At 48.0% G+C, this 14,652-nt stretch overlaps 1 long non-coding RNA gene across 3 annotated transcripts in view; it reads right to left on the bottom strand.

The window, feature by feature from the left end:
- Positions 1-1,576: 1,576 nt before the first annotated feature.
- Positions 1,577-14,652, bottom strand: part of LOC140389226 (uncharacterized) — a 51,805-nt gene continuing 38,729 nt past the window's right edge. For all 3 annotated transcript variants that reach the window (XR_011934301.1, XR_011934300.1, XR_011934302.1), the window contains exons 3-4: positions 2,241-2,338; positions 1,577-1,803 (exon numbers count right to left, since the gene is read on the bottom strand). This is a non-coding gene — a long non-coding RNA (uncharacterized lncRNA). The remainder of the gene's footprint in view (positions 1,804-2,240; positions 2,339-14,652) is intronic.

Genomic DNA, 14,652 nt, shown 5'->3' with positions numbered 1-14,652 from the left:
AGGTGTTGGGTGTCTTAAAAAATATTAAGGTAGATAAGTCCCCAGGGCCGGATGGGATCTACCCCAGAATACTGAAGGAGGCTGGAGAGGAAATTGCTGAGGCCTTGACAGAAATCTTTGGATCCTCGCTGTCTTCAGGGGATGTCCCGGAGGACTGGAGAATAGCCAATGTTGTTCCTCTGTTTAAGAAGGGTGGCAGGGATAATCCCGGGAACTACAGGCCGGTGAGCCTTACTTCAGTGGTAGGGAAATTACTGGAGAGAATTCTTCGAGACAGGATCTACTCCCATTTGGAAGCAAATGGACGTATTAGTGAGAGGCAGCACGGTTTTGTGAAGGGGAGGTCGTGTCTCACTAACTTGATCGAGTTTTTCGAGGAGGTCACTAAGATGATTGATGCAGGTAGGGCAGTAGATGATGTCTATATGGACTTCAGTAAGGCCTTTGACAAGGTCCCTCATGGTAGACTAGTACAAAAGGTGAAGTCACACGGGATCAGGGGTGAACTGGCAAGGTGGATACAGAACTGGCTAGGCCATAGAAGGCAGAGGGTAGCAATGGAGGGATGCTTTTCTAATTGGAGGGCTGTGACCAGTGGTGTTCCACAGGGATCAGTGCTGGGACCTTTGCTCTTTGTAGTATATATAAATGATTTGGAGGAAAATGTAACTGGTCTGATTAGTAAGTTTGCAGACGACACAAAGGTTGGTGGAATTGCGGATAGCGATGAGGACTGTCTGAGGATACAGCAGGATTTAGATTGTCTGGAGACTTGGGCGGAGAGATGGCAGATGGAGTTTAACCTGGACAAATGTGAGGTAATGCGTTTTGGAAGGGCTAATGCAGGTAGGGAATATACAGTGAATGGTAGAACCCTCAAGAGTATTGAAAGTCAAAGAGATCTAGGAGTACAGGTCCACAGATCACTGAAAGGGGCTACACAGGTGGAGAAGGTAGTCAAGAAGGCATACGGCATGCTTGCCTTCATTGGCCGGGGCATTGAGTATAAGAATTGGCAAGTCATGTTGCAGCTGTATAGAACCTTAGTTAGGCCACACTTGGAGTATAGTGTTCAATTCTGGTCGCCACACTACCAGAAGGATGTGGAGGCTTTAGAGAGGGTGCAGAAGAGATTTACCAGAATGTTGCCTGGTATGGAGGGCATAAGCTATGAGGAGCGATTGAATAAACTCGGTTTGTTCTCACTGGAACGAAGGAGGTTGAGGGGCGACCTGATAGAGGTATACAAAATTATGAGGGGCATAGACAGAGTGGATAGTCAGAGGCTTTTCCCCAGGGTAGAGGGGTCAATTACTAGGGGGCATAGGTTTAAGGTGAGAGGGGCAAAGTTTAGAGTAGATGTACGAGGCAAGTTTTTTACGCAGAGGGTAGTGGGTGCCTGGAACTCACTACCGGAGGAGGTAGTGGAGGCAGGGACGATAGGGACATTTAAGGGGCATCTTGACAAATATATGAATAGGATGGGAATAGAAGGATACGGACCCAGGAAGTGTAGAAGATTGTAGTTTAGTCGGGCAGTATGGTCGGCACGGGCTTGGAGGGCCGAAGGGCCTGTTCCTGTGCTGTACATTTCTTTGTTCTTTGTTTGTTCTTTGAATGCCGGCGAATTGTGTACACACAGAATGAACAAAGGTCACCATCCATAACAATATAAAGCAGCCAGAGATGGCCAGCAGTAATATGATCGATTTTCTTCGGTTCTCCATCTCTGGGTCATTGTGATCTTCATTATTGTTACTCGCCCGCAGGCTCCTCCTCACTCTATTGGCTCGAACAATGTGTCTGATGGTCAAAGCATTGAGCAGAATGATCAACACAAATGGTGTAAATGGTGTGAAGGAGATGTCAAAGAAGAAATATGCTACCCATAGAGGTAAATTGGAGAGGCTCGATTTCACATTGCAGAACCAGGCTACATTGTCAATCATCTCCAAGTGCTCATTTTCAAAATAAATGGGAATGTTTTCTACAAAGCTCAGTCCAAACACAGTGGCTATAACTATGGCCGCAGTTCTTTCAGTACAATATTTTTCTCTCAACCTCTGGCAACAAATGGCGATGAATCGATCAAAGGTGAAAGAGACAGTTAACCAGACCGAACAATCAATGGCTGTGAAAACCAGAGCGATGTTGAGACTACAAACAGGCGTGTAGTCCAAGAATGAATATGAGAAATAAATGTCATTAATCTCATAAAATATGACATCAAATATGATTACCAGTAGATCTGCCACTGCCATGGCCACCAGATAACGAGTAATACATTTAGAAAGGCCACATCTTCCTCGGGGGAGAGTAACAATTGCCACGAAATTACCTACAGGAAAAGGAGAATAAAATGGAGATTAAACTGATGCAATTCACAGCAGTAATCAATTTGAGAATATGTTAGATGGACATTAATTCTCAATCCTTTGTGATATCACTCTATTCAGTTTCCTTTTACAATAGATGGATTATGAGTCAGGTGGTAGTGCCAGACCATCTGAAAATGAATGATTAACCAGTTTCATACTAATCCAGATTATATTAGCTCTGAAACAAAATGACTACCACAGAATGGAGTGACATGTACCAGATATCTTGGTGTGCCACACAAAATGCAGTGATCTTAAATACCCCTTGCATACAATTATTTGGAAAACACACAAAGTTGGCTACAATGACCAGGGGTTAGATCATGCTTTTATGCAATACTCTAGATGAATGATAGCAAGCAGGCAGTTCTGACCAATTTCCTCTCATAGTCTGCATTGGAAATAAGATTCGAGAGGAATGAAAAATTGGGAGACAGAGCAAAATGGGTTGTCTCGGATGATCACCCCATTGTTATTCTCTACTCTCTCCTGATTTTTATTTCCTTTGTTGCTCGTTTTAGCCTTAGTTTAATTGCTCTTGTTCTATCACCTTTGCTCTTGGGTCGCCAGGTATCTTTCTGATAATGCCACGTGGTTCAAGTCCGAGTAATGATCAATAATCCAACACACTGCTTAGTAAGAGTTAAATCAACGCACATTTATTATATACAGTAATCAATACTTATACATTAATTCTACTTCTAAGCTATTTCCTACAACTAACAGGCCAATACTTAACTTTGGAAATGGCCCACCAGGTCAGGGGAACAAATGGCCTTTCGTATGGGTTCTGGGCCTGTGGGATTCAAAGCGGGTACAGGTCGATAGTCAGGAGTGCCTATCTCGTAGCGAGCGTTGGAGTAAGACTTACAGTTCTTGCGGCTGTTGTAGAAGGTCAGGAGAAGGGTCTCGAAGTGTGCGGAGAGGAGAAGAGAGAGCGATTTGAACTTGGCCCCTATTCTTATAGTCCCCAGGAGCTTCCCGCCTTTCAGGGCGGACCCTGTACCTGGTTCCAAGTGATTGGACTTCGTCCCAATCACTTGGTTCGATATTCTCCAATGCTGGAGCGATTCCTTGATTGATGGGCGGTTTTGGGGTGGCCGTTCACCTCTCTTTTGTGTGGGCTCCGGCTGGCGCCGAAAAGTCTGGGTTGGCTTTGTGTGTCTAATTTGTAGCATATTGTTCCCGGGGACTGCTGATTAGTATTCAGATGGCTGGTGTGTTGTTATGTTGATGGCTGCAGGTATTGATTCTGTCTGGCCTCCCCAGAGGCGAATACAGTGTTTTATCTGCAGCTGTCTGTTTGAGTCCTGTTGGCTGATTTTCCCATCAGCCTCTTCCGTTTGCCATTTTAAATTGGGATTTGGCCATTCTAATTGGGAGTTAGCCATTTTAACCGGCTACATTCCCTCCTTGTGATCCGAACGCGAAGCATCACATCATTATTGTTACTTTCCATTCCCTGACCCGGGGGGCGGGGGGACACCTCCTACATGGCTTCTGCACTGACCATAGTTATGCACAAAAATTTTAACTAACAATTCTGAGGGCACTATGTCAGACAGGGACATGCATTACAAAACAACAAACTTGGAACCTCTAACTTATCCTTAGTATACTACACTCGCTAAACATTCCATTATCCTACCTTCGTTCGAGCGCGGTAGGCTCTCCTTCTCCATTTACGTTGGTGCATTGTCTGCACTACACAGCAGAGTATCGCCAACGTTAACAGTGCTTCAATCACGTAGGACAGGGATTACCAGGTTATGAACCTGGCACACCAGGAAGATATAGTGTCGCTGGTGACTGGGCTCTGGGTACTGCGGGGCAGTGAAACATTAACGGCTGGGGGGTTTGAAGTCATGGGGCACGTGTTCACGCGCAACCAAAGGTTCATATACAGTATGTTGATCAATATGAAGGAAGTCCTCATGGGTGTTCTCTTTCTTTATTTTATCCAGTCCTGGAGCTTCTGGAGTTCTGTAGAAACAAGCATAGTCCAGTATGCTAGTGTGTCTGTCCTTTGGTGCCAATTATTCCCTTATAATTGGTTATTATGTGTGACTCCCTCATTTCTTTTCCAAAAAACAAATTTTAGGACACGGCACACTTCCCAATCATGAACCAGTGCTGATTTACCATCCAAATGTTCCAGGATGTAAATAGCAGATGGCCGGCAACCTAAAGGTTACCTAAACAAACAACTTTTTGAAATGAAAAATGCCAAATGAGGTGCGTATGGGCCACGATAGGTAAGATTTGGATGGAGTCCCCGGGTAGGACGGCTACCAATGTCGTATCTTTCCTACCCGAGCGTAGTTGACCAGAGGGGGGCGTTCCCAGGCAGGGCAGGTCTCACGTTGTTTCTCCACTGCCTGAGCAACCGACAAGAATGGGCAAAAATGTAGTGTCATCATGGTGGGGCTGCTGTAGTGGTTCTATCCTTTGAACCAGAAGGGCAGTTACGAGCGGGCGTCTGATACTCGAACAAGTGTCAGTCGAAAAGCTAGTTCCTCTGAACAAGTGTCTGGCAACGGTGGGTCTCTGTGGGCAAGTGCTCAGAGGTTTCAGGTGAATTGGCGTCTGGCCATGGTTAGTCTCTGAAGGCAAGTCCTCAGAGGTATCAGCCGAATAGGCGTGTGGCAGTGAGAAAATTCTCCTGTCGGACATACAACATGTAACAAACGTACAAACAGCATTAAAACATTCTGCAGGTTCCATCAGAAAGGACAACACTTCTCCCAAGCGGTTCCTTTGAAACATCATGTGGACACCTCAGTTCTCGGTTGCGAACAGGGTCGCAAAGGGGTTATCGGTTTGGGAGTCAGACCCAAGGTCGTCCTCTTCTCCTGGGTGCCAAACTCTGCAGTGGATTAGGGCTGAAAGGGCTGCATGGTGTGAGTTGGGGTCACTCCCGTCATTGCGGACGAGTCTGTATGAGTTGTCACGGTGCCAATAATTGGTGTCTAGTTGTATGGGGACAAAATCGGGGTCATCAGTGTGGTTCGGTGGTCGGTGGTGGGGTTTGTTCAGAAAAGTGATCAGGAAGGGATCACTTGGATCGAAGTCGGAGTCGCTGGGTGTGGGTCCGGTTGCATGGGGATAGTAGGGAGGTGTGCTGTGGCTATAGTCCGAGTCACAGTTGCTGTCTCTGCTGCTGCAGTCTGTGGGCGTTCCGGGGCGGAGTGTATATTTCGGGGGTGGCGTCGAGGTCGAGTCCGTGGCTGGGCTGGACGTGGTGGGGGTTGGTAGAGTTACTTTAGCTGTGGGCGGGGTGTGGTGTGCTGCGTCGAGCATGACGTGGTGTGCGTGGTTCGACTGTGTTCCATAAACCTTCAGCTGGTTTATATGAAACCAGGTAGTCTTACCATTGGGGTACTTTATTTTGTAAAAGGAAGGGTTTACTTTATCCGCAATGGAATACGAACCCGAGTATTTTGGTGACAGGAATGTGCTGGGGTTATATACAGAAAGCATCACTTGCTGTCCGATATCGTACTCAGTCGCATGCACTGTCTTGTCGAAACAAGCCTTGCTCTGTTTCTTTTTGGCGCCCAATTTTACTGCGGCTGCCAACTGGGCCATTTTAACATTTGCAACTAATTGCTCCACGGCTTTCTCGTGTGTGAGGGCCGTTACTTCGAGGCTGGTCAGGTCTAAACCGAACAAGTATTCTGTGCCTTTCATGGGGCATCTGGTCATGAGAGTATGTGGGGTGTAACCTGTGGATGTAGAATTAGTGTTACGCAAAAATATCAGCACAAAAGGGAGGACTGAGTCCCAAGTGGTGTTGTTCTGCTGGACCATTTTTCTGAGGGTGGTTTTTAGGGTCCGATTCATGCACTCCACGATACCACTCGACTGTGGGTGGTATGCTTTGTGGAATTTTTGGGTGATGCCAAATATCGTGAGGACGTTCTGCATGACACGTCCCGTAAAATGGGAGCCTTGGTCAGATTCAATGCTGCGGGGGAGAATCTTGGCTGTGGTTTTTGCAGTGTTTGTGCGGGCTGGAAATGCTTCCACCCATTTTGTAAATGTGTCTGTGACCACAAGTACATATTTATAGCCATTCCAGCAAGGGGGCAATATCCTATAAAATCAATCTGGAGGTTCGTCCAGGGGCCATTAACGGGTCGGGTGTGGCTGAGTTGGGCCTTTTTGGCATATCTGTCGGGGTTATTCTGCGCACAGATAAGACAATTTTCTATGTAATGGCTTACATCTTCCTTTAAATTTGGCCACCAACAAAGCTGTTTGAGATGGGCTGTAATGGGACCGATTCCCTGATGTCCATGACCGTCATGGAACAAACAAATCAATTGGTTCCTGTCCTGTTCAGGAACCACATAAAGGGTGTCCTTTAACACCACACCGTCATGTGTGGTCAGTGTATTTCTAAACCTCTTGTAGGAGGCGGGATACTTCCCTTTTACAATCTCCGTGAGATTGCTGTCCTGCTTCTGGGCCTCCACTAGATCCTCGATCTTTGTCTGTGTGACCTGAACTGCACTCACTGGCGCGCTTTCGGGGGGTTTCCAAAAATACCCATGTCTGGAACCTGCCTTAGCCAGTGTGTCGGCTTTTACATTTCCAGGGGGGTAGGAACGATGGTGGCTGCGGACTTTGATGATCCCAAGAGCCCTGTTCTGGGCTTTTTCTAAAACATGGCGGAGCAATGGGGCTGAGGGGAGGGGTTTTCCGTCTGCGGAAACAAATCCTCTTGCTTCACACAGGGGCAGAAATTCCGTGAGGCTGTTAGAGACATAGAGGCTGTCCGAGTATATGTCTGCTGGGCTGGGGAAGGAATCTGAGTGCTCAACTATATATGCAATGGCTGCAAGCTCTGCTGTCTGCGCACCTAAGTGTCCGGGTAGTTTCAACAATATTTCCTCGAGGGCGTGTCACGTCCTCGACATAGATCCCGCAACCTGTTATGCGCTTCCCATCCAAGACTGTGGAAGATCCATCCACATAAATCTTTATCGGCTCACATGTGTCCGTGTGCGGGGGGCTCTGAGTTGAATTACCTATCTTTCGGGGGGGGGGGGGTGTTTTAGCGATAACCTGTGTTGTGGTGTGGAGCCTGTGTTGTGGTGTGGAGAGATAATCTCACATTCATGAGGGGTTCCGGGGTACTGTAAATTGTCGGCTAAGTAGGTGTGTGTCTTTGTCCTTTTCACAGCTATGTCCCGTCCCTGCAAGAGGAGTCCACCTGGCTGCTCTTATTTGGCTGACGGTACCGTCCTTGAGTCGTCCGTCCAGTAAAAGTTGGGTGGGGGTGTGTTCGGTCAGAATTGTGATGGGGTTCAGTCCGATAATAAATGAAAAGTACTGGACTGCCCAGAAAAACGCGAGCAGGTGCCTCTCACAGGCTGAAAATCCCTGCTCCACAGCATCTAAAAGTAGGGAGGCGTAAGCTATGCATCTTAACTGGTCATGCTGTTCCTGGAGGAGCACGGCTGAAAGGATGCGGTCTGTGGTCGCTACCTCTATGGCGTAAGGGGAAAGCGGGTCTGGAACTTGTAGTGTGGGGGCTGCTATGAGTGCCTGTTTTAAAGAGTCCACAGCATCCGTATGCTGCGGAAGCCATTCTCAGGGGTCTCCCTTCTTTAGGAGGTCTGAGAGGGGCGCTGCCTTGCTGGCGAAACCGTCAATGTGGTTTCGGCAGTAGCCAACCAGTCCTAAAAATGACCGGAGGGCTGAAACGTCCTGGGGAAGGGGCAATTTAGCAATCGAGTCAATCCTTTTATGCTCGATCTCACGTTTACCGTGCGTGATAATTGTTCCCAAATATATCACTTTGTCTTCCAAAATCTGGGCCTTTTTGGGGTTGACTTTACACCCAATTGAATGTAATAGTTCCAGGAGTTCGGACAGAAGCTCAATGTGCTCTTCCTTGGTGTCTGTCTGCAGTAGTAGGTCGTCTACATACTGTACCAGACATTCGGCGCGAGAAAATTTTGCTAATCCATTTGCCAGCTGTCGGTGGAAAATGGAGGGGGAGTTGTGGAATACTTGTGGCAGGCATGTCCACGTGTACTGCTGTGCTTTAAAGGTGAAGGGAAATTTGTACTGACACGCCTTTGCCAATGGAATGGACCAGAATCCATTACTGATGTCCAAAACCGTGGAGTAGCGGGAATTGAGTCCCTGCATGGTCTCGGGACTTGTTGCTACGGTGGGGGCTGCTGCGGGGGTGACTTTGTTGAGTTCCTGATAATCAATGGTCAGTCACCATGATCCATCGGGCTTTCTCACTGGCCAAATCGGGGCATTATTAGTGGAGGCTACTGATCTAAGTACGCCCTGCTCTAATAAGCTCTCTATTACTTTTAAGATTTCTCCCTCTGCCTCTAGGGGAAATCCGTACTGTTTCTGGGGTCTTGGGTCAGGTCCTGTTACTTGTACGGAGCCAGTCATCCATCCACAGTCGTGCTTGTGGGTCGCGAATGCTGCCCTGTTCTTTTGCAGACCTGCCCTAACCGGCTTGTCCGTACTAAGCGTTGTCGGGTTGAACCAAAATTCGCCTACGGCGCTAAGTTTGTTCATATATTCGCCTATGTTGAGCGTTGCAGGGGCTCTTGCGGATTTCGCCATCTTCCAGACACACTGGTTGACTGGATCGAATGAAAGGTGGTGGGAATTCATGAAGTCAATTCCCAGAATGTGTTCTGCTGTGTGGGGCAGATCTACTAAAACCACGGGGTGCTTTGTGGTGATGGTGCCGATTTGAATGGGTACAGGGGCTGTGATGTGTCCCTGCTGTGAGTAGCCTGTAAAGCCACAGAGGGTGATAGTGGCTGTAGTGGGCCACGTGTCCTTTTGAAATAGGGTGGAGGAATTTATGGTGGTGCGGGACCCTCCTGTGTCCCAGAGAAATTCGATAGGCTGTCCCCGAATTTTCGCTGCAACTACTGGTCGTCTTGACCTATCCAAAAGGGTGTCGCAGACCCAACTGGGGGAGCCCGTACACCGTCGGTCCGTTCCGGTCAAGTCCGTCTGATCCGAACGGGCGCTAACGCTATGAATGGGCTGTCTTTTTCTTACTCAGAGTGCCCGTCTGCTGGGCTCTCTGTGGCTTTTTAGGGGCATTGCACTCTTTTGCAAAATGTCCCAACTGTCCGCAGTTGTAACACTCTTGTGACTTCGGTGGGGGGCTGTTCTTTCCCTCATTCACCCATGGAGGGTTCTGGGGTGTTGTTTTTACTGCCTGCATGTCTGCGGCGGCCTGCTTTTCCTCGCTATTCTTAACGGTGGGTTTACTTTGAACAGATTGCTCCCAAACGCGGGACAATCTTTTCACCACCCACTTCTCGTTATGGGCCTCCTCGGAGGGATCATAACTTGTATAGGCTTTCTGTCCAGTATCTGTGGCATGGGAGATAAGGGTGCGGGTTCATTTGGCCATGTTGTCTGGGGACAAATGGGCCCGGTCTACGTCTCCGAAGACTGCTGCGAAGTGAATCCACAGGCGTCCAGCGAACGCTGTGGGGTGCTCAGATTTCTTCTGCCTACATTTATTGAGGCCATCTACGGGGTCACCCCGGTTATACCCGATCGCATCCAGGATCGCGGTATGCATTTCTGCAAGGGTGCCTCCTCCTACATTCTGTGGGTTGGGAAGAACTGCTGCTACTGATGGATCTAAACTTAAAACCATGAGCTTTACATGCTCTCTCTCGTCCAGGCCGTACATGTTCGCCTGACGTCTAACTGTGGCAAAGAACTGGTGGGGGTCTGAGGCGGGGAGGAACGGTGTGATCTTCGCGCACGCGTCCCGTAATTGGGTCACTGTTAAGGGGGTGGAATATATGTTAGTGTGGAAAGATGCGAAGCCCCCCCAGTGTGGAAGCCTGGATAAATGACATGGCAGGGTTTATCATGTTGGAGAGGATAAAGTTTGCCTTGAGAGGGTCTGTGCAGGGGTTCTCCAGGCTGTGGCAACCGTTCCTAGACTATCTCACGGAGCATTAGATGAAGTTCGGTCAGCGGCAACCCGGGGGGAGAGGGGAGGGGGGGACATCTCTTTCAGTGGGGGGGGGGGGGAAGAAGTGTGGACGGGGAAGGGGAGTTTTCCTGGGGGCACTTGAGCAAGAAAATACATAAATGTTCAGGAAAGTTGATAGGTGCGGGAGGAATTCAATGTACAAAGTTCTGTATTATGTCGATTTGATATGTTTATGTCTTGCTATGCGACTTTTCTTTTCTTTTTGTTCCGGGGGGGGGGGGGGGGGGGGGTTTAATGGGTGACAATTTTGTTGAAAAATTCTTAATAAACATATTTTTTTTAAAAATGGGATGGAATATAGATATTCCGCATCTTCCGATGTGGCTGTGCGATGGGTGGTTACAGGGTTCATTGGAGCTTGAACTATCTGCTGTGTGGGGGGGTTGGGTGCTTTTCTCTTTTGGGGCTTTCCCTGCGCACATGTTCCCTGAACATATCTCTGCGCTGTTTCGTGTAACTCTTCCCAATCAGGGCAGTCTTCCTGGTCTAACTTTTCCCCAAAGGTTTCCTGAAAACCCTTTTGAACAGAAAGCAGTGATTGCAGCTCTGCAATCTGCTTCTGGCACTTTGCGTGATCTAAGGTGCTTTGTCTTGGTTCTGTTGTGGCAGCATGGAATGCTCTTAATGCTGCTTTTAGATCGCTACACTGTCTCTGTAACGCTTCTACCTGTTTTTCCGTTTCTTCTCTTGCCAGGACGTTGTGTGTCCTATTAGGCCTTTTCATATTGCGACTGGAAACTGCTTAAATGCGCCAGACAAGACTGGTGAGCCCGTTTGGCGTCAGCCACCTCTCCATCTTTTGCTGCCAATTTCCTCCTTAATTCTAAATTCTCTTTTTCAACTTCGCTTACATCGACTTTACTCATCCGATGTATGCCCTCAACTTCTTTGCGGAGCGTCTTGACGACCTCCTCTGTGCCTCGCAATTGTGCCAAACAGGACACGATTGCCATCGGCTTGCGAGCTTTTCCCAAGCTCTACTTGTGTATCTTGCTCAGGTTCTCCCACCAAGTATGCCCTATACTTCCGGGACCTGATTCCTCATTGTCGCAGAAATCATTCCACAGGGGCCATCATTTGCCCTTGAGATATTCCCGGATTTCCTCCTCCCAAATGGGACACTGTCCCACTCTACTGCTGCTGGTCGCTGCGACCACAAATTCCTCAGGGTTCATGAGGCGCTGCATTGCCTGCATTGCCATCTTTCCTAACCGACTGATTCTTCTAAATTTGGAACAGGGAGCTAAGGTGGTGTCGTAGATGCAGGTACGGCTTTCGCTACTTTCTGAAAATACAGACCTCCGACCCATTTGACGCAACAAAAATCTATCAGTTTTACCTTACAGCCCTGTTAGTTACGCATGCTTACACACACTTCCAAATTATGACTATTGATCAGAACTGCTTGAACACTTGTGGTTTTCTGTTTCCAATTGGGTTTCTAATTCAAATTTCTTGGGTTCTCCCGGAGTGGTTTTCCACTTCTAGATAGGGTCCCGTCAGGATGTCGCCAAAATGTTGCTCGTTTTAGCCTTAGTTTAATTGCTCTTGTTCTATCACCTGTTCTATCATCTGTCGCCAGGTATTTTTCTGATACCGCCATGTGGTTCAAGTCCGAGTAATGATCAATTACACCGCTTAGTAAGAGTTAAATCAACGCACATTTATTATATACAGTAATCAATACTTATACATTAATTCTACTTCTAAGCTACTTCCTACAACTAACAGGCCAATACTTAACTTTGGAAATGGCCCACCAAGTCAGGGAAACAAATGGCCTTTCATATGGGTTCTGAGCCTGCAGGGATTCAAAGCGGTACAGGTCGATAGTCAGGAGTGCCTATCTCGTAGCGAGCATTGGAGTAAGACTTACAGTTCTTGCGGCTGTTGTAAAAGGTCAGCAGAAGGGTCTCGAAGGGTGCGGAGAGGAGGAGAGAGCAATTTGAACTTGGCCCCTATTCTTATAGTCCCCAGGGGCTTCCCACCTTTTGGGGCGGACCCTGTACCTGCTTCCAAGTGATTGGACTTCGTCCCAATCACTTGGTTCGATATTCTCCAATGCTGGAGCGATTCCTTGATCGATGGGTGGTTTTGGGGTGGTCGTTCACCTGTAGGCTCCTGCTGGCGCCGAAAAGTCTGGGTTGGCTGTGCGTGTCTAATTTATTAATTGGCTGTGCGTGTCTAATTTATTAATAATGCGGCAGCACGGTAGCATTGTGGATAGCACAATTGCTTCACAGCTCCAGGGTCCCAGGTTCGATTCCGGCTTGGGCCACTGTCTGTGCGGAGTCTGCACATCCTCCCCGTGTGTGCGTGGGTTTCCTCCGGGTGCTCTGGTTTCCTCCCACAGTCCAAAGTTGTGCAGGTTAGGTGGATTGGCCATGATAAATTGCAATTTCTGTCCAAAATTGTCCTTAGTGTTGGGTGGGGTTACTGGGCTATGGGGATAGGGTGGAGGTGTTGACCTTGGGTAGGGTGCTCTTTCCAAGAGCCGGTGCAGACTCGATGGGCCGAATGGCCTCCTTCTGCACTGTAAATTCTATGATCATTTGTAGCATATTGTTCCCGGGGATTGCTGATTAGTATTCAGACGGCTGGTGTGTTGTTATGTTGATGGCTGCAGGTATCAATTCTGTCTGGCCTCCCCAGAGGCGAATACACTGTTTTACCTGCAGCTGTCTGTTTGAGTCCTGTTGGCTGAATTTCCCATCAGCCTCTTCCGTTTGCCATTTTAAAATCGGGGTTTGGCCATTCTAATTGGGAGTTAGCCATTTTAACTGGCTACACCTTTGAGCTGAGAGAGAATAGGCATCTGGAGAAATGGAGAAGAGGGGCTGGATTCTCTGATTTTCAGGCTATGTGCATGGGAACGGTGGAATTTTATGACCGAAAATTAGGCTCAAAATAGCCACCGATTCCCTGTTCCAGGGAGGGTAGGGGGGGGGGGGCGGGGTTGGCAGGCATGCAGCATAGTGCACCCGGTTCTAGCTGCTGATATGGCGGGAGAATTTCCGGGTCCATGACCGCGCATACTCACGGCGGGTTCCTGCTGCAGCCGTGCTGTACAACATGGCACTGGAATGATCAGGGTGAGGTTAGGGCCGGTCAAGAACAGTAGTGGGAACTTGTGCATGGAGTCAGAAGAGATCGGAGAGGTGTTGAATGAATACTTCAGTGTTCACCAAGGAGAGGGGCTATGTTTTTGATGATGAGAGTGTGATACAGGCGGGTAGGTTGGAGGAGGTAGATGTTCTAAGGGAAGATGTATTAGTAATTTTGAAAAACCTGAGGGTCGACAAGTCCCCTGGGCCAGATGGGATATATCCTAGGATTCTTTGGGAGGCAAGGGATGAGATTGCAGAGCCTTTGACTTTGATATTTGGGTCCACACAGGTCCACAGGGATAGTGCCAGAGAACTGGAAAGTGGCGAATGTTGTTCCTCTGTTCAAGAAAGGGACTAGGAATGACCCTGGTAATTATAGGCTGGTTAGTCTTACTTTGGTGGTTGGTAAGTTAATGGAAAAAGTCCTGAGGGATAGGATTAATGACCATTTGGAAAGATGCAGCTTTATCCGGGATAGTCAACACGGATTCGTGAAGGGTAAGTCTTGCCTCACAAATTTGATTGAATTCTTTGAGGAGGTAACCAAGTGTGTAGATGAAGATAGAGCAGTTGATGTTGTATACATGGATTTCAGTAAGGCGTTTGAGAAGGTTCCCCATGGTCGGCCCATGAAGAAAGTAAAGAGGTGTGGGATAGAGGGAAATTTGGCCAATTGGATAAGTAACTGGCTATCACATAGAAGACTGAGGATGGTGGTGGATGGAAAATGTTCAGACCAGAGACCAGTTACCAGCGATGTACTGCAGGGATCAGTGCTGGGTCCTCTGCTATTTGTGATTTTTATAAATGACTTGGAGGAGGGGGCTGAAGGGTGGGTCAGTAAATTTGCTGATGACACCAAGATTGGTGGAGTAGTGGATGAGGTGGAGTGCTGTTGTAGGCTGCAAAAAGACATTGATAGGATGCAGAGCTGGGCCGAAAAATGGCAGATGGAGTTTAACCCTGATAAGTGCGAGGTGATTCATTTTGGTAGGACAAATATGAATGCGGATTACAGGGTCAACGTCAGGGTTCTGAGAAATGTGGGGGAATAGAGAGATCTTGGGGTTCATGTCCACAGATCTCTGAAGGTTGCCACTCAAGTGGATAGAGCCATAAAGAAGGCCTAGAGTGTGTTAGTGTTTATTAACAG

Source organism: Scyliorhinus torazame, chromosome 14 (assembly GCF_047496885.1).
Source record: "Scyliorhinus torazame isolate Kashiwa2021f chromosome 14, sScyTor2.1, whole genome shotgun sequence".
In the NCBI taxonomy this organism is placed as follows: Eukaryota; Metazoa; Chordata; class Chondrichthyes; order Carcharhiniformes; family Scyliorhinidae; genus Scyliorhinus; species Scyliorhinus torazame.
Note: the sequence above shows the minus strand (reverse complement) of the source record. Positions and strands in the feature narration are given on the sequence as shown.